Raw genomic sequence first — 20,137 nt, 5'->3', positions numbered from 1 at the left:
ACCATGTTGGCCATGCTGGTCTCGATCTCCTGACCTCAGGTGATCCTTTCACCTAGGCCTCCCAAAGTGCTGGGATTACAGATCTGAACCACTGTGCCATGCTGGTAACAAGTCATTTAAAGGTTCAACTGTCTGATTAGGAAACGAGGGGACAGGTTGATTAAATAGGATGCAAAGTTCCCTGGATTGGGTTCTAAATCAGTCCCTTTCTACCATACCATCCCAGCTCACTAGGGAAAATGAGGAAACAGAACTTCCTTTAAAAGACTTTCCCTCTCTGTAGACACTTTCTTAAAAACATAGTTGAGGCCGGGCTCACTCCTGTCATCCCAGTGCTTTGGGAGGCCGAGGCGGGCAGATCACGAGGTCAGGAGATCAAGACCATCCTGGCCAACATGGTGAAACCTCCTCTCTGCTAAAAAAAAACAAAATTATTTGGGTGTGGTGGCGCCTGCCTGTAGTCCCAGCTACGTGGGAGGCTGAGGAAGGAGAATGGCTTCAACCTGGGAGGCGGAGATTGCAGTGAGCCAAGATTATGCCACTGCACTCTAGCCTGGCAACAGATCTAGACTTCATCTAAAAAAAGAAACAAAATTAAAAAACAAAACGTAAACTCCTGCTGTGCATACAGTGTTGTATGTTGTTTTTTTCTCACTTAATCATCTATCTCAAAGCCTCTTCTATCATTTATGTGGACTGCATTGCTCTAATTTGTAACAACTGTGTGATATTCCAGCTAGAAGAGGATAGACCAGAGTTCTAGTCAATTTCAACTTGTTGGGCCTTCCCCCCCCCCCCCCACCCCCGGCTGAAGTAGCTGTTAGTTGGCAGTGTGCTGGAAAGGGTGATGGAGTTAGCATTCACAGACGACACTGCACACCCCTGTGATGAGGAAGGCAAGAGCATGGGTAAGCCAGCCTAGAGCCCCGGAGTAGGAGGCCCCCTCTTCAAGAGAGTGTGGGAAGGGGTGGGGCCTGGAGTGTTGGGGGCAGCCTGGAAACACCTCCACTTAGTAGGCATGGTTAGAGAGGAAGAGGGTCTTGCTGGCAGCAGACCCAGTCTGACTGGTTGGGGTGTACTTTCCTTGATAGGCGAGGCTGTTGGCCAGGGCGTGCTTGATGTACTCCTCCTGCACCACCTTCTTGTTTTTCTGCCCCAGGCCTTCAGGACTTGGCCCTAGGAGAAGGTCAGGGCCCCGTGCTTCAGCAGGAGGCACTTGTTAATGGCACTGAGTTGGTGGATGCCTTCGCCTCACTCTGGCCTCTAGAAAGGAAGGTGATCCCAGGGTCAGCGCGGGGAACTGTGCTCGCAGTGCTGTGATAGTTGCCATGGCAATCTCCTCTTGAGAAAACTTCTGAGTGCAGGTGTGGCCTGGCATAGCCATGTTGGGCGTCAGCACGGTGCCTTCCAGGTAGATGTGGTGGTCTCTCAGAGCCTTGTAGACAGCAGCCAGCACCTTCTCGGTCACATACTGACAGCGCTTCAAGTCATGGTCCCCATTAGGGAGGATTTCAGGCTCCATGATGTGCACAATGCCATTCTGCTGGTAGATGCTGGCATAACGGGCCAGGATGTTGGCATTTTCCATGATGGCGAGGGTTGAGGGGGTGTGTTCGCCAGTCTTCAGCACACAATGCCACTTAGCGAAGTCAGTGCCATCCGTCTTGTACTGGGCACAGCACTCAGCCCATCCAGCCCTTGGGTGGTGGCCTTACATTTGTCCTTGCCAGGGGGACCACGCCCTTGTCTACCTTGATGTCCACAACACTGCCCTTGGATTTGATAACTTGGGGGAAGGGACACCCATCATCCCCCTTCTGGTAGAGTGTCTCATGGAAGTGGATGACGCCCCCAATGTAGGGGTTCATGCGGTTATCAGCTCTCAGCAGCAGCTGGTGTAGAAGCACCGCTTCTCCTCCGTGTTCTCGGTGCCAGTGGACTGCAGCTGCTTGGCAGTGCTCCCAGTGGACTCATCTGCAGCCAGGATGTCCTTGCCCAGGGCCACAATGCGGTGAGCAATATCAGACAGCTCCTTCTTCTGCTCGGGAGTCAGCGCTGGATATTGGTAGGGCGAGGTGCTGGTGGTAGCAAGTTCCGGTGCTTCAAAGGAAATTTCTTCCTTGGAAATCCAGGCGGAGGCCCTTGGTTGTCAAGAGAAATAAATCTCTGGCCATGGATCTGTCGGAGGGAAAGGGGTGAGGGGCAGGCCTTTTTAAAAAAAACTGTTACTATCCTGTAAAATGCTGCAGGGAGTGCTTTTTGTATACAGATTTTCCCTATGTTTGTAGTTATTTTGGAGGATGTGGTCTGGTAAGCTGAATTGTCGAATGAAGTGCTAAGGTTTTTTGGACTTCTGTTTCAGATTTCCATGTTGCTCCCCTGGACCGTGGCCATTTGAAAGTGTCACCAGCAAGCAGGACCTGTTGGCCACTCTCACCAGCATTCATGGGTGTTGCCATTAGAACTCCTGTAGGCAAAAACCTAGCTGGTTATATTTGTAATTCATGAGTTGCTATGGAGATAAAATACTTTTTTCCTGTGTTTATAAATCAGATTTCTATTTGGTGAATCGTCAGCTCATTTTCTTGGCCTGTGTATTTCAAGGATTTTTCCTCTGGGCCGTGTGAGGGCTTGGTATCAACTTGCTGACCCTTTGTTTTAATGGGTTCATGAGTTCTCATGTCTGGGAGTACTCATGAACCTTTCTGGTTGTGTGCCCCTGTTTAGGTTTTTAGCAGTTGTTCTGATTTAGGCGCTTGGACAGCCCATATTTTGAGGATGAAACCTTCAAGTCTTTGAGGACATTTTAAAGGGCTTGTGGACATTAAAGGAGATGCACTTGTAAGCCATGTTAGTAGATGTGGTTTAAATGCTCAAGTTGGCTGGAAAGGTGGCTCATACCTGTAATCCCAGCACTTTGGGAGGCCGAGGTGGGAGCATCACTTGAGTCCAGGAGTTTGAGACCAGCCTCACCAACATGGTGGAACCCTGGTCTCTACAAAACATACAAAAATTAGCTGGATATGGTGGCATGCACCTGTAATACCAGATACTCAGGAGGCTGAGGCACGAGAATTGGTTGAACTCAGGAGGTGAAGGTTGCAGTGAGCTGAGGTTGCGCCACTGTACTCCAGGGTGGGTGACAGAGTGAGACTCGGTCTCAGACAAACAAAGAAACAAATAAATGTTTGAATCATGTTTGTGTTTCCTTTGGTAAACCAAAGAAGAGTTTTGGTTTTTAATCTTTCATGAGCTTCATGGTGGAGTAGTGGAAACATTGGGGTTCGGGCTATTCATGAGAGTGTGATTCTCCCCACAGCCAACAATGACCTTTTCTTTTCCTTTTTGAGACAGGGTTTCACTATGTCACCCAGGATGACTGCAGCCTAGGGGGTGACTTTGGGGATAAAATGTCTCCTTGAGGGGGCTGGAAACGAGATGACACACAGAAGTCAGCACAGATTGGTCCTTCTAAATATTGTCCTGTGGAGACACCTCTGTGCTCACTTTCAGCCTCAACGCTGAGTTCACAGCTCACCCAGTGTGGGCTTGGAGGGGCATGGAGGCTGGTAGGGGTAGGTGGTCTTCCCTGAGCTTGCCCTCTCAAGCCCCAGCCCGGCAAGTAGTAGTCTTGGGAGATTGAAACCCTGATCCTCACATTCAGGTCTCCACAGTTCTGGATGAGAGATGGAAGAGCAGCTTGGTTTGCTGGAAATGCCTCCTCCTTCTTTGTCTTCATCTTCCTATTCCTCCTCCTCCCCACTTCTTCTCCCTCTTCCTCCTTCCTCCCTCCTCCCTGAAAAAACATGGAGTCAATCCAGGTTGCCATCAGTGGTAGACTGGATAAAGAATATGCGGTACATATTCACTGTGGAATACTATACAGCCCTACAAAGAAATTGTGTCCTTTGCAGCAATATGAATGCGGCTGCGGGCCATTATTCTAAGCAAATTAGTGCCCCACCAGGAAACCAGATATTGCATGTTCTCACTTACAAGTGGGAGCTAAACCCTGGGTACTCCTGGACATAAAGATGCTAACAGTAGACACTGTGGGGGCTACTAGAGGGGAAGGAAGGGAGGAGCTGGGGTTGAAAAACTACCAGTTGGGTACTATGCTTACTACCCAGGTGATGGGACCATTTATACCCCAAACCTCAGCTAATGCAGTATACCCATGTAACAAACCTGCAGGTGTACCCCCAAATCTAAAATGAAAGGTGAAAAAAATACATACAAATGTATTATATCTCATTTATTGAGATATAATACACAGGCCATACAATTCACCTTTTTAGTGCATGATTTGGCGATTTTTAATATAAAGTTGTGCCTCCTGAGTCCCAGCCTGGCAAGTTGTAGTCTTGGGAGATTGTGTGTCTCCACAATCTATTTTAGAACATTTTCCCTCCCTCACAACGAAGCCCATTTCTGTGTGCACTCACTCTCTATTCTCCAGGGCCTGGCAAGCCCCGTTCTGCTTCCTTTTTCTGTGGATGTGCCTTTTCTGGACGCTTCTTATCAGTGGAGTTGTACAGTGCTTGGTGGTTTGTGGTAGCTTTGTTTCACTTAGCATAAGTTTTTCAAGGTTTATCTATGTTGAAGTATGAATCAGGATGGCATACTTTTTATGGCTAAAAAACATTTCACTCTAAGGATATGCCACATTTTGTTTACCCTTTCGTTAGTCAATGGGTTTCACTTTCTGGTTATTATAAATAATGTTGCAGTGAAGATTTGTGTACAAGCTGTGTGGACATGTTTTTCATTTCACTTGGCCATAGACCTAGGAGTGGAATTGCTGGGTCAAAGCGGCTGTACCTTCCCACCTGCAGTGAATGAAGCTTCCAGTTATTCTAATGTATCCTCACCAAACATTTGTTATTGTCTGTCTTTTTTTATTGTAGACATCCGAGTGGATGTGAAGTGGTGGTTTAGATTTGCATTTCCCTGATGGTCGATGGTGTTGAGTATCTTTTCATGGACTTACTGGCCATTTATAAATCTTCAGAAGATGTATTTTCATGTCTTTTGTCCATTGCTTAATTTGTTTAGTTGTCTTTTTTTATTGTTGAGTTGTATGAGTTCTTTGTGTATTATGGATACTAGACCCTTATCAGAGATATGTGATTTATATACATTTTTTTTCCCATTCAGTGAGTTTCATTTTCTTGATGGTATCCTTAAAGCATACATGTTTTTAATTTTGTTGAAATTGAATTTATCTGTTTTTTCTTTAGTCATGTGTACTGTTGGCATCTTATCCAAGTTTGTTTTTAAACCAGTGTTTCTGTTAATTTTATGCCTCAAAATGATTTGCTATTAGAGATTAAATGCTGTTGGTTTCAGGTCAGCGGTTCTGGGGGGGGGTTGTTGGATGGAGAGTTGTTCATTCCCCGCTGAGTGGACGGATGATGGGTTGACGACTTCCTGTTTGGTTCTCAGCTCCCTACCTTAAATGTGACTCTCATTCTTCCAGCGAGTGTTTCTCTCTTCCTCTCCCTCCTCCTTCTCTTCCCGAGTGTGTGTATGTCTACTTCTCTCCCTCATTTCTTCCTCCTTTGCCTCTCTTTCCTTCTCTCTCTGTCTTTGGCTTGGTCTCTTTCTCTTGGAATCGCTCTCTGTCCTGCCCTAATTTTGTGTCTTTTTTTTCATTTTTCTTTAACGTTTTCTTCTAAGCTGTTCACCTTATCAGATGACCTTTGCAGTCAGTCGGAAACAGGCTCACTTGCTCACTCCTTGTTTCCTTTGCCTCTCGCTGATTGTCCCTGGAGTGGAGTAAGTTTAGGGAAGATAAGCACAAACTGTCGAGTTCCCCTTCACCAGCGTGCCCCAGAGTTGGCTGAAGTCACTTAGAGACCAGCTAGTGCCAGGCATCCTGCAGTGCTCATGTTTCTAGCTTGCTGTGTGAGGCTGTCTCCCGGGCTTGCAGTACTTAATTTGAAATTTGGTTAGGAAGCTGCAGTGATCCATTTTCACATTCAGAGGTACATTTTTGGCATGTCGGATGGGAGCAGTGCAGGCAGATTTTTTTCTGTGCACTACTGCTCGAGTTTGTCAGGAGTTTTATTATGGAAATCACTATTTCTGCTTTCCATTTTCCCAAGTTACTTTTCTGTATTGATACATTTTCACCTGCGTAACACTGGGATATTTTTCAGGGTTCTTGATTTTTGACTCAGTAGCAAGACTCAAAATAACACAGAGGAAAGAAATGAAAAAAACTTCTGGGTAAAAAAAGACTTGCATCCACATTTCCTTCATTGAAAGGAAACTTCGTCAGTGTTTTGAACAGAAAACTTAAACACAATGAAAAGTGGATGAAAGCATGGGTGGTAAATTGAGTATGTGTGTGTGTGTATGTGTGTGTGCTTGGGGTGTAGATTCTGACATAAAAAATCACAGTTCTTTTGGCAGTGCATGGAAACTCTAGGAAACTGAATGGTAACAGGTAAGGATTCAGAAATAAATAGCAATTTAGGGATTACTGGAAAAGTACAATTTTCTGTTTCTGTAGGATTTCTTTCTGCTAGGGTTGGGGGGGCAGAATAAATGTTACTTAAAACTTTCCTTCTCTCTCTTTCTCTCTCTCTCTCTCTCTCTCTCTCTCTCTCTCTCTCTCTCTCTCTGTCTCTCTGTCTCTGTGTCTGTCTCTGTCTCATATATGCTGCTTCTGGTGCATAGGCAACCCAGAACTGCTTTATATATTTATTTCCCAATACTATGGGTTTTGATTTCCTATCTCTGTTTTCCCACATCAGTCTGATATAAGTCTCATTAAATATGCATCCCCAGTTGCTCCAAGAGTTAACACATCATTTGGTTGAACCAAAAGACCAAACTGAAGAATGAAATGCAGTCTTGAAGGATTTGTTTTCAAAGCCTTCATTTGAAGACCCATGGGGAGACTGAGGAGGGTGTGGGGTACGGGAGAAGTCAGTGGTCTTGAGCCATCTGTTGTGGGCGACCTCTTTACTTTTGTACTTTCATTTCTTGCTATTCTTCTTGTAGTTTATACCACGGCAATGCTGAACCACTTGGGATTACGCAAGGCTATTATTTACTGCAATGGTTGGTGCCTTGAAGCCTTTTCCCGTTATACCATCTCTGTTGCATGACTTTCCTCATCCCCGAATACTTAGTTTGAGGTGTGACCTACCCAGGAAGGACTCTTTGGGTCCAGTGAATGCTGTTCTTCCTCCTGTTGTGTTGACTGCTGTCACTCTTGCTGTCTGTGCTGCTGTGCGTGAGAACCAGCCATGGGCTACCAATGATTGAAGACTCCCTATGTGCCAGGTACCACAGTGAGCTCTTTCAGATGCTGACATTCCTCTTTCCCGGCCACCACCCTATGAGATGAGGTACTTATGTTCAACCCAATTTGCAGAGTCGCACAGCTTTTGAGCAGCAGACCAGGGATTGCTACCCTGGCAAACTGGCCTCCTAAGTCCAGACTCTGAGGCACAACGTTGGTCCCGTGACATCTCCCCTGTCCCCATGCTGACACTGGTCTGAACACTCGTCACAGGCTTTCCTCTTTTAGTGGACCCTGAGTTGCTTGAAGGGAATGCTTCGTACCTCCAACCAGCCCTGGGAACTGTGATTGACACGTGGTGGGGGTCAGCAAGTCGGGGCTGCATGAATGTGTGGAGAAAGGAGGGTGGGGAGTAAAGGCACAGAGCAGCACGAGGGCTTCCCTGGAACTTGAAGGTTGGTGCAGGCATAGACCTCTGGCTGGCTGGATCATTCTTATGGACTCTCTTGGGATACTGACCTTCAGTCTCACAGTAACTTCTCAGGAATGTGTTGGCTGTTTGCAGCAGTTTTACCTGGGGACGGGCAGATCCAGCACCCCACTCTCTAGAGTAGGCAGGTGGGAGGTAGGCCAGGAGGGTGAAAAGCCCTGTCTACCCCACACTCCTCACCCCCACCAGCATGAAGCCTGGCGGTGTTTCCTTTCATGCACAGTGGGAATCACAAAGCGTGTCCACTGGAGGGCCTTTAGGGAGCTCGGGAGCTATGCCTCTTTCTGGGAGTAGGCAGTTTCACCTGATATATGTGCTTACCTCTAAGCCAGGCAGATTGCTTCAAGTTAGGAGTTTGAGACCAGCCTGGCCAACATGGTAAAACCCCCATCTCTACTAAAAATACAAAAAATAAGCTGATCGTGGTGGCGGGCACCTGTGATCCCAGCTACTTGGGAAGCTAAGGCAGGAGAATCGCTTGAACTTCGGAGACGGAGGCAGTGAGCCAAGGTTGTGCTACTGTATTCCAGCCTGGGTGACAAGAGGGAAAACTCTATCTCAAGAGTGAAAACTCCATCTCGAATGAATGAATGAATGAATGATGGGGCCTGGGATGGGGTAAGATTTCATGATGCAGGGGCTGCAGAAGCAACCAGGCTGGCATGCTGTTGTGACACACATAGCAACTGAGGAGAAAGTAACTGGATGTGGGGGTTGAGGCTGGATAAGGGTGAGACCTACAAGCCAGAGAAAGGAGATGAGCCTCTGTGGAGGGGAGGTGGGCAGACCAGTAGCCTTTAGACCTTTTAAAACTTATTGTGGTTAAAACATATGAAACATACGATTGACAATTGTAACAGTTTTTAAGGATATCATTTTATGGTATTACCTACATTTGCAGTATTGTCATCACTACCATCCATCAGAACTTTTTCGTCTTCCTAAACTGAAACTCCAAACCCATGGAACAACAGCATGGAGGGTGGTACTCCTGATCCTCCTCCCTCCCAGCCCCTGGCAACCCCATTCTGCTTTCTCTCTATGGATTTGACTATTCCATGTACCTTGTAAAAGTGGAGTGAGACAGTATTTGTCCTCCTGTGACTGGTTTCCCTCCCTCGGCATGATGTCCTTGAGGGTTTATGTTGTAGCATGTGCCAGGATCTCTTCCCCCTCTAAGGCTGGATAATTCTATATTTCGTGTCTGCTGTTTTTTTGTGTATTCATTCATCTGATAATATGAATATTATTATCTTTTGGGTTGCTTTCTCCTTTTGGCTATTGTAAGTAATGCTGTTATGAATATGGGTGTACAGATATTTCTTTGAGACCCTGCTTTCAATTCTTTTTGGTATATGGACCTTTTATAAATTGATTGTTTCCCTCCCTCCCTCCCTCCCTCCCTCCCTCCCTCCCTCCCTTCCTCCCTTCCTCCCTTCCTTCCTTCCTTCCTTCCTTCCTTCCTTCCTTCCTTCCTTCCTTCCTTCCTTCCTTCCTTCCTTCCTTTTTCTTTCTCTCTCTTTCTCCTCTTCCTTGCCTTCCTTGCCTTTCTTTTCTTTCTTGAGACACAGTTTCTCTCTGTTGCCTAGGCTGGAGTGCAATGGCATCATGGTGTGATCTCAGCTCACTGCAGCCTCTACCTCCTGGGCTCAAGTGATTCTCATGCCTCAGCCTCCTGAGTAGCTGAGATTATAGGCATGTGCCACCATGTCTGCCTAGTTTTTGTATTGTCAGCAGAGACAGGGTTTCACCATGTTGGCCAGGCTAGTCTTGAACTCCTGACCTCAGGTGATCTGCCTACCTCAGCTTCCCTAAATGTTGGGATTACAGGCATGAGCCACTGTGCTTAGCCATCTCTTAAAATTTTAAATCAATTGTCAAGAATTGGGCACGATTCCTCACGCCTGTAATTCCAACACTTTGGGAGGCCAAGGTGGGAGGATTATAGGATGCAAGGATTTGAGACCAACCTGGGGAATACACTTAGATCTTGTCTTTACCAAAAAAAAAAGAAAAAGAAAAATCATCAACGGTCAGAATCTTCAAACTGGGCACAGTGGGTCATACCTGTAAACCCAGCACTTTGGGAAGCCTAGGTGGGTAGATCACTTCAGATTAGGAGTTTGAGACCAGCCTGGCCAACATGGTGGAAACCTTGTCTCTACTAAAAATACAAAAAAATAGCTGGGCATGGTAGCACATACCTGTAATCCCAGCTACTCAGAAGGCTGAGGCAGCAGAATTTCTTGAACCTGTGAGGTGGGGGTTGCATTGAGTTGAGATTGTGTCACTGCTCTCTAGTCTGGGTGACAGCCCAGCCTTTTGGATGGGCATTTCTTTTTCTTTTTCTTTTTTTTTTTTGTCACCCAGGCTGGAATACAGTGGCCTGTTCTTGGCTCACTGCAACCTCTGCCTCCAGAGTTAAAGTGATTCTCCTGCATCAGCCTCCCAAATAGCTGGGATTATTGGCACGTGCCACCATGCCACACTAATTTTTGTATTTTTGTAGAGACAGGGTTTCACCATGTTGGCCAGGCTGGTCTTGAACTCTTGACCTCAAGTGATCTGCCCGTCTTGGCCTTCCAAATTTCTGGGATGTCAGGTATGAGTCAATGCGTCTGGCCTTGGATAGGTACTTCTGAGGAACCTCAGGGATTTGCAACGGGGACTGCAAACCACTGCAGTTACCATACCGATAATAGTGTAACTGGTTCTTTGAGTTTGGAATTGTGCTTGGCTGCCAGTAACAAAGATAGGGCCCTGGTGGCTTAAGTGAACACGTATCTTTCCTAGAAGGTCACACTTGGGCCGTCCAGAGCTGGCGGGTGTCTCTGCCACAGTGCCAGTGTCCTGGTCCACTTTATCTTTCTGCTCTGCTATCCTTAGTTCATGGCTTTTATCCTTAGGTTGGTCTAAGATGCCTGCTGAGGCTCTAGCCACGATGTGTGTGTTCTAGGTAGGAAACAGGAGAAAACAGGAGGGCCAAAAGGACTCTCCCCGACCACCTTCCTTGAAGGAGCTTTCTTGGGAGTCTCACAACTTGCGTTTACCTCTCACTGGCCAGAACTTAGTCAGTGGCACCACTTGGATGGAAGGAAGTTATGAAGTGTGATCTTTTAGCTTGGCACGTGGTCTTTCTGAATAAAATGGAGCTTCCTTGATGAAGGTGGAAGGAGGGGGAGGATGCCAGGCAGTCTGCCCTGGTTGTAGAGGCTGCTGGAGATGGCTGGTGTTCATTGTGTTAATTGTTCATTGCCAGGAAGTGCATTCCGTACATGACATGTGTTAGAGATGGCGCATAGTGACCACCTGGAGCCCACGTCTCTAGCTCTAGAGAGCATTTGGCTAACCAGTAGAGTTTTTAAGTGGTCAGCACCCTTTGCTGGGTTATATGTAGCTCACGGGACCATCAACTCATTGAGGACAGGAGTATTTGCTTTTGTCTCCCAAAGCACCTGGCTCAGGACCCAGGAAATATCCACCAGATGTTGGCTTATTTAAACCAAAGCTATTTGTATTGAAAAATGTAATTTAAAAGATTTTTGGGTGGGGCTTGGTGGCTCACTCCTGTAATCTCAGCATTTGGAGAGGGCCAGCCAGGAGAATCACTTCAGGGAAGGAGACCCTGTTTCTACCAAAAAAAAAAAAAAAAAATTTCCAGATGTGGGGTGGTCCCAGCTACTCCAGAGGCTGACGCAGGAGGATTGCTTGAACCCAGGAAATCAGAGCCACAGTGAGCTAGTGTCATGCCACTGCACTCCAGCCTGAGCAACAGAGTGACACTGTCTCTCAAAAAAAAAAAAATTCTGATTATGAAGAAATATAAGTCTATAGAATTTTTAAAATTAGTCCCAGGACAGAAAAAGAAAAATCACTTGTAATCTCATCACCCAGAAGTAGCACTGTTGAAGTTTCAAAGCACCTCTTCCCAGTCTTTTTTCTTTGTATTTAGAATGTCTGTATAAAACACATTAGATCATTCTATGTGCATCATTTTGCATTCTCTCATTTCACTTGGCATTATATCATGAGCAGTTTTGTGTCTTTAAATATTTTCTCGGAATGGCCTTAATGGCCACATGATCTCTCTGATACTTTCCACGGCTGGGCATTGAAGTCGTTTGCTATGGTTATTACTGCCACGGTGTGGATCTTTATACCCACATTTTAGTGTATGATTCTCATTATTTCTCTAGGGTCTTGGCAAAGATTGTCAACACGCTTCCCAGGAAAACATGTATTGACGCCAGTTGTGTATGGTGTGCCAGTACGGAGGCCTCACCCTCCTTGTACTGGGTGTTGTCATTTTAGTTGCTAATTTGATTGCAAGTTTTATTTTGTATTTTTACCATGTTTCGATTTTTCCAAGCCTGTCAACCATTTGTTGTTTTCTTTGCTGTCAGTTAGTTTTTTAGTATTGAGTCTATAACAATCTTGATTTTTTTTCTGTCAGTTTTTGTTTCTATTAGATATTTTGGATGTGGCTGTGCTTCTTATTTATAAAGTAGCATTCCTTTGTCATTCCTTTTTTTTTTTTTTTGGTGCGACAGAGTTACTATGTCGGCAAGGCTGGAGTGCAGTGGTGTGATCTGAGCTTACTGCAACCTCTGCCTCCTTCCAGGTTTAAGCAATCCTCCCGCCTCAGCTTTCCAAGTAGCTGGAATTACAAGTGTGTGCCACCAAGCCGGGATAATTTTTGTATTTTTAGTAGATACGGTGTTTCACCATGTTGGCCAGGCTGGTCTCGATCTCCTGACCTCAAGTAATCCACCTGCCTTGGCCTCTCAAAGTGCTGGGGTACGGGCATTAGCCACCGAGCCAGGCCGTCTTTGTCATTCTTGTGGCAAATCTTTTTGATCCATAGTGGTTTTTAATTTTTACCTAATCAAATCTGTTGACTTTTTAATGTGTGATTTCTTCTATTTGTAGTATGCATGATCGTTGAAACAAGTACCTGCTCGCTTTTCTTGAAAAAATTAAATATTTGTATTTGTTCATTTTCTAGGTAAGCTTTAAACCTTGATTCCAGTAGTAAATAAATTAATCAGGATTCCAGTTATAATTGTATAAGCTGCCTAGGTTGCTTTTAAGAGGAATAATGAGTATTGGTTAAAATTCTTCTTGTCTGGGATTGGCCTGGTGGTCTGTTAGAATTTATTGTTGTGAATAAAAAGATAATTGTCTTAAAATTGAAGCAAGAAGCCCTGAAGTTACTGTTTTACATTAAAAGAGACTTTATTGATTTATTTAACAAAAGTTTTGTCTTGATCAGACAATCTCATCATCAAGGATTTGGTGTTGCCAGGACCTATTCTGTCTCTGTGTTGGTCTGCCTGTGTTTATTTGTCTCCCTCGTCTTTTTTTTTTTTTTTAAGATGAAGTCTCACTCTGTTGCCCATGCTGGAGTGCAGTGTTGCATTCTTGACTCACTGCAACTTCCACCTCCCAGGTTTAAGTAATTCTCTCCTGAGTAGCTGGGATTATAGGCACCTGCCACCATGTCTGGCTGATTTTTGCATTTTTAGTAGAGATGGTGTTTCCCAATGTTGGCCAGGCTGGTCTCGAACTCCTGAGCTCAAGTGATCCACCTGCCTTGGCCTCTCAAAGTGCTGGGATTACAGGTGTAAGCCACCATGCCCAGCCTCCCTGGCCTGTCTTTATTTCCCCATCTCTTTCAACACTAGTGTCATCTGTCATGGGGCCATCTTAAGACAGTTTTCTCTCTCCTTATGGCTAGAGGATGATTGTAGCAGTTCCAGAACTTTCCAATTCATGTTCAGTGTGGAAGGGGGGCTCCTGCCTTTGTGCCAGGAGGCTGTGCCCAGGCTTCCAGACTCCACCATGCTCATCTAAGAACCCATAGCTGGCCAGGGAGGTTGCCTAGCTCTGAGTGGCCAGGCCCAATTCACATGCCACTCCTGAAGCTGGGTTGGAGTCAGGCCTGGAGTAGAGTCCGTGAACCTGTGCTGGCCTCTGAACCTGTGCTGCTTGTGTTCTGCCACCCTGTCATTCCATTCCTCTCCTACACACCTGATGTCTCCTACTGCAGTTGGTATTTGATCCCTCTACAATGAATTTATTCATAGTTTAATAAGAACACATTAGACTCAGGGACTCAGGAAGGTGGGGGATTGTTAGTTAACTTTTACTAGATCCTGCTGGTTTTTCTTGATCTCTTAGGGCAGCAGTCTCCAACCTTTGGGGCACTGGAGACCGGTTTCGTGGAAAATAATTTTTGCATGGACCAGTCTGATACCCTATTTTGACCCAGACATCTGTGGGGTATATAATTAGGTTGAGTAGTTGTATGCTTGGGTTTCAGGTCCATCCCTTTAGAACACATCAGAAGCTGGATTGCAGGCCTGGTTCTACCCTCATGGGAACCTGGTGGGCTCATTTACCCTCTCAGAGTACCAGGTTGTGCCTCTGCTCAGAAAGAAGCACCTCCCGGTGCCCCTACATCAGAGACTCATGTGGATTAAATAGGATAACTGTTACAACTTTGTGTCCTTGCATAAGTGCATTCAGCATATCTGTAACCATTGTCAAATGTCATGGAGTCCTTTGTGGCTCTGGTAGAGATTATGTTCTCACTAATAAAATTACTCTATTGGTGGTAGGGGTGTGGTTTCAGGATAAAATTGTTCTACCTCAGATCATCAGGCATTAGATTTTCATAAGGAGCGCTCAGCCTAGATCCTGTGCATGCATAGCTCACAGTAGGGTTCATGCTCCTATGAGAATCTAATGCCACCTCTGAGCTGATAGGAGGTGGAGCTCAGGTGGTAATGCTTACTCACTTGCCACTCACCTCCTGCTGTGTGGCCTGGTTCCGAACAGGCCACAACTATTACAGGTCCATGGCCTGGGGGTTGGGGAACCCTGCCTTAGGGTGCCAAAGTGGAGTCTAGAATTCTGAGAATGGAAGAAAGGACTGTTTTTTCCTCGATATAATAACACAGACCAGGTGTGATGACTCACACCCCTGTAATCCCAGCACTTTGGGAGGCTGAGGCAGGTGGATCACTTGTGGTCAGGAGTTTGAGACCAGACTGGTGAATAAGAGAAACCCTGTCTCTACTAAAAATTCAAAAATTAGGTGGGCATGGTGGTACACGCCTGTAATCCCAGCTGCTCTGATGGCTGCGGCAGAAGAATTGCTTGAACTTGGGAGGTGGAGGTTACAGTGAGCTGAGATCATGCCATGGGACTCCAGCCTGGGTGACAGAGTGAGACTCCATCTAAAAAAAAAAAAAAAAAATTATACAAATGACCTGTGTAGAATGGAGGGTTTCTTGTGTGCTTCCTGGAAGCCAAATTGTCTTTTCAGTACTGATCAGAGCCCTGGTGTCTAAATGGAGGATGGTTTATCACTGTTTGAGAAACACTTCAGCATCTTTAAGCTGGAGGGAGTGGTATGGATGGGTTAACAAGGAAGACACTAACCTGGTCTGTGTTATTATATCGAGGAAAAAACAGTCCTTTCTTCCATTCTCAGAATTCTAGACTCCACTTTGGCACCCTAAGGCAGGGTTCCCCAACCCCCAGGCCATGGACCTGTAACAGTTGTGGCCTGTTCGGAACCAGGCCACACAGCAGGAGGTGAGTGGCAAGTGAGTAAGCATTACCACCTGAGCGCCACCTCCTATCAGCTCAGAGGTGGCATTAGATTCTCATAGGAGCATGAACCCTACTGTGAGCTATGCCTGCACAGTAGTGTTAATGCTCAGGCACAGATGTGCGTTGCTGGCAAGTCACATTTCTCACCATTGTTACTGTTACTTAATTTGAAATGGCAGTTTTATGTTCTCAAAAGAACAGTCACATTTCTCCTTTCAGATTTGTTGTGGCAATTTATTAGCAGGTCTAATTATAATATTTGTTGAATGAAGCCTCAGGTAAGATCCAGCGAACTGGTGGTAGCATTGCTTTAAAAATAGTCTGAAAGGGCATAGTTTTTTACAGTGATAGAAAACATTGATTTCTCCCCCTCCAAAAAAAATAATTACTTCTAAATGGTATACTTAAATTGAACAATGAGAAGATTTTTGTTGTTGGATTCCTTAAGTAGCGGTCAAGAGTGTATGCTCTGAAATTGGTTGTTCTTATGGTAGAATCCTGGCATTGCTGCCTGTGAGCTGTGTGACCTCAGCCGAGTCATTTAACATCCCCCAGTCTCCGTGTTTTCATCTGTGAAATGGTGTAATGAGAAGCTCCCTCACAAGGTTGTTGAGATGTTACATTCATGATGCATGTAGTACACGGTGACAGGGTATGTAAAGCGCTCAGCAGGTGCGACTGCTATTCTCATTACTTTGTTTGAATTCATGTCATTTCCTTGGGTTTCAAATGACAGCGACAACTTCTTACATTTTTGTAAGGTAGGATATGGCGACTTCTAGTTAAATTTATGAGGGAAAAGTCTCTTAAACGTCTTTAAAAATAGTGAAGTTTAACTTTATCTTTTTTTTTTTTTTTTTTCCTTTTTGACCAAACAAAAACCTGTGTGTGTTATTGAGCCTCCTTTGCTGCCACTCCTCCTCCTGGTGTATGGAACCAGTCACAGGCCTTGGTCAGTGAATTCTGAAACAGAAGGACTTTTCGTGCAGAAGTGGCATCTGTTTCCTTGGCTGGAAACACTTGAGTTGGCAGCTCTGGGGTTGATGGTGAGGGTAGGGAGAGGTGAATTGCTTGGGGAGACACAGAGTTTCTTCAGGAACCGGCTTGTTTGGAAGGCACTGGGGATGCAGGTTATGTGTTTGGACCTATCAGTCATTTGACTGTGGGGTAGTAACTTCCGTATGCCCCAAAATCATATTCTGTGAAATAGGGATATTAACAATGCTTAATGAGTAGGTTTTTGAACAGAGTGGATAAGTCAACAAAAGGTAACACCCTACCTGGTGTGTGGGAAGCACTCCATAAACAGCAGCTGCTGTGTTCCTATCTCTGTTATTCCTTTCCATATAAAGCACAGGTGATGACCAAAGGGTACAGACTTGTGTCGACTTTGTTATCCTTCCCCTGGAGTTTGTAATTCAGGCTGACTTACATTAACATGGAAATAGGCTCTGAGGAAGCAAGAGGGTGCAGGTGACAGGCATCACTGCAGGCAGACAGCCCCTAATTCCCTCTTCCTTTTTGGGTGAGTCACAGCTGGGACCAGTCTCTGGATTAAAAACAGTGCTCATACCCTCAATTTCTGCTTGAAAAAAGAAACATCAGCCAGGCATGGTGGCTTAAGCCTGTACTCCCAGCACTTTGGGAGGCTGAGGCAGGCAGATCACTTGAAGTCAGGAGTTTGAGACCAGCCTGGGCAATGTGATGAAACCCCATCTCTACTAAAAGTACAAAAATTAGCTGGGTGTGGTGGTGCACTTCTGTAATCCAGCTACTCAGGAGGCTGAGGCAGGAGAATTGTTTCAAGGCGGAGGTTGCCGTGAGCCGAGATCGTTCCACTGGGCAACAGAGTGGGGCTCCGTCTCCAAAACAAAGAAATATCAACAACAACAAAAACCAGTGCTAATCCTGATTATTCATGGTTGAGGCCCTGAGTCAAAGCCAGCCTTTATGTGTGACCAGCACAGAATGACCAGTTGGTGATATTCTTAGAACAATGACCCCAGGCCCACGGTGGTCACTGGCAGTAGTAACAGCTGCACAGGGTCTGGTTAGGTCTGGATGTTGGGAACTGATCTGGGGTGGCTTCTTTGAGGAAGAGATGTTGGAACTCAGATCTGTGGGAGGAGAAAGTGTCCCCTTTCCTTGGCAGATTTGTCTCCTTGCCTTGGATATGAGGAAGGCCAGAGGCACAAAGGGATATGTGATGTCAGGAGGCTGAGAAGAGGCCTGTGTTGCCAAAACTCAGAGAGTGAGGGGAGCAGGACCTTGTAGGTCCCTGGAAGATCAGACCCCTCCAGGGGTCTGATCTTTATCCTAAGAAGATAGAAAAACTTTGAAGAGTCCTAAACAGAGGACTCTTCTGGTAGGATCAGCCCTGCATTTTAAATTGATCACCTTCCCTACTCAATAGGGAGAGTGTTGGAAATAGGTGCTCAATGCTGCAAAGAAAAATGAGTGCTGAGACAAAGGATCTTTCAGCAATGTAATTTTTACTTCCTGGGCTGTAGGAAGGGGGGACTCTCACTATCCATCTTGCCACGGGAGTACAATGAACAAAGGAAAACAGACACATTTATCCCTTATGCATTTGGGGTCATCCCTACTGCGGTATCTGATCTCCATTGGCTGGAGCCAGACCTCACAATCTAAACTAAAACTGATTGGCTAACAACTTAAAACTTTTTAAAACAGGTAACAGCAATAGAGAGCTGGGACACGCCTGTGAGCACTTGCTGCACAGATACCTTGATTAAAGTACAAGGACATAGAATGTACTACATGCCTGTAAGCACGGCATGTCTAACAGCCACATAGGATAGGGCTTAACAAAGAGTTATTAGCACATTTATGATTTATTCTTTTTTTTTTTGAGATGGAGTTTCGCTCTTGTTTCCCAGGCTGGAGTGCAATGGCGCGATCTCGGCTCACCGCAACCTCCACCTCCTGGGTTCAGACAATTTTCCTGCCTCAGCCTCCTGAGTAGCTGGGATTACAGGCATGTGCCACCATGCGCAGCTAATTTTTTGTATTTTTAGTAGAGATGGGGTTTCACCATGTTGACCAGGATGGTCTCGATCTCTTGACCTCGTGATTCACCCGCCTCGGCCTCCTAAAGTGCTGGGATTACAGGCTTGAGCCACCGCGCCCGGCCCTATGATTTATTCTTTAACAAGAAAGGAAACTGTAAAGAGGAACTTTTCTGTTTTCCACAGAGAGGATTCAGAAAGGCAGAGGCCACTGTGGGGTGACCATTTGGCTGTTGTAGCAGTCATCTTAGCAAGGGACAAAGACTGGCTCTTGAGGTGGAGACGATGGGAATTAAAATAAGTTGAAAGAATGTGGGAGATAAAGTGGAGAAGACAGGAATCCGGGCTTACATTTTTAGACAAAACCCTGTTACCAGGGTATATTCCTCCTTTAGCCTTTCTGCCTTTACTTAATTTTCCTATGGCCTGCACAGCCTGTTTCCTCGTGCTTTTCCCTGAAAATCATTGTATGGGTAAACATAAATACTTTCGGACTTAGAGAAGCTCCTCTTCCAGATGAAGTAAGAGAGTGAGTGACTACAATGAACAGTGACATATAATAAGAAAGGAACTGGGGGCCTGTGATTGGCATGGGCACAGAGTTTCTTCCCAGAGAGTCATCAGGCCCATGTTCCATTTACCAAGCGCACTCAGCAGGGCCTGCGTTTTGTAGTGGCATGACTCAGTGGGGCATTTCGATGTTGTTTATTTTAAGCCTCAACTAAGGATTAAAAGTCCCACTTCCCAGCAGCCTCCAGACTAGTTTTTCATTTTTAAAAAAAATTTTCAGGTTGTGTTCCTTACATGGCATTTCTCTAGAGGTACTGTTGGGGAGTGTCTTTAAGAAGTAAACCAGCTATGACCAATGTGCTTCTTAGTCCAATCCTGCAGTTATACAAGAGTGACAGTGAACTTAACTTTTATCCCAGAGAAAGGAAGATAATCCATGGTGTGTTGCTTACTATACACTGTGCAGGATTACCAGGGAACAAGGGCAGGGTTGACCCCTTTTTCCCTCTGCCACTGCCCTCCCGCCTCCCAGTACCGCTGTCGTCAGATGCCAGGATTGTCTCAGTAGCCTCCCTCCTGCTCTCCTTATGTTCACTCTGGCCATGCCACTCTTTCTTGAGGCTTCTCTTTAGCCAGGTGATCCTTTGAAAATAGATGTTAGATCATGTCGGGCTGGGCACAGTGGCTCACACCTGTAATCCCAGCACTTGGGGAGGCCAAGGCAGGCAGATCACCTGAGGTCGGGAGTTTAAGACCAGCCTGGACAACAGGGAGGAACCTGGTCTCTAATAAGTAATACGAAAATTAGCAGGGCGTAATGGCGCATGCCTGTAATCCCAGCTACTTGGTAGGCTGAGGCAGGCGAATCACTTGAACCAAGGAGCAGAGGTTGTAGTGAGCCAAGATCGTGTCATAGCACTCCAGCCTGGGCAACAAGAACAAAACTCTGTCTCAAAAAAAAAAACCAAAAAATGTTGGCTTATGTCGCTGTCAGGCCATCTGGCCTTTAAGGCTTCCCTTCCTGTCTGGAACATAATCATGCCCTAAGCATGACCCTCATCCCTACAGAATCTGGCCCTGGCCTCTTCCTCCTCCCCAAGAAGCACCCAATACTTGTTCTTCATCTTCTTGCATCTTGGGTGGTCCCTTGTTCTTGCTGACCCTGTTTCCTGGCGTTCTTCCTCCCAGTCTTTACATGGGTGTCTTCCTCTCTTCATCCAGGTCTCTTGGTTT

At 45.7% G+C, this 20,137-nt stretch overlaps 1 protein-coding gene and 1 pseudogene across 8 annotated transcripts in view; one reads left to right on the top strand and one right to left on the bottom strand.

Annotated features, from left to right (window-relative positions):
• Positions 1-20,137, top strand: part of SNX29 (sorting nexin 29) — a 591,074-nt gene that overhangs the window by 246,021 nt on the left and 324,916 nt on the right. The gene's annotated exons all lie outside the window — the stretch shown is intronic.
• On the bottom strand, positions 1,010-20,038 carry LOC103796563 (fructose-bisphosphate aldolase A pseudogene; annotated as a pseudogene).

This window comes from Callithrix jacchus, chromosome 12 (assembly GCF_049354715.1).
Source record: "Callithrix jacchus isolate 240 chromosome 12, calJac240_pri, whole genome shotgun sequence".
NCBI lineage: Eukaryota > Metazoa > Chordata > Mammalia > Primates > Cebidae > Callithrix > Callithrix jacchus.
Note: the sequence above shows the minus strand (reverse complement) of the source record. Positions and strands in the feature narration are given on the sequence as shown.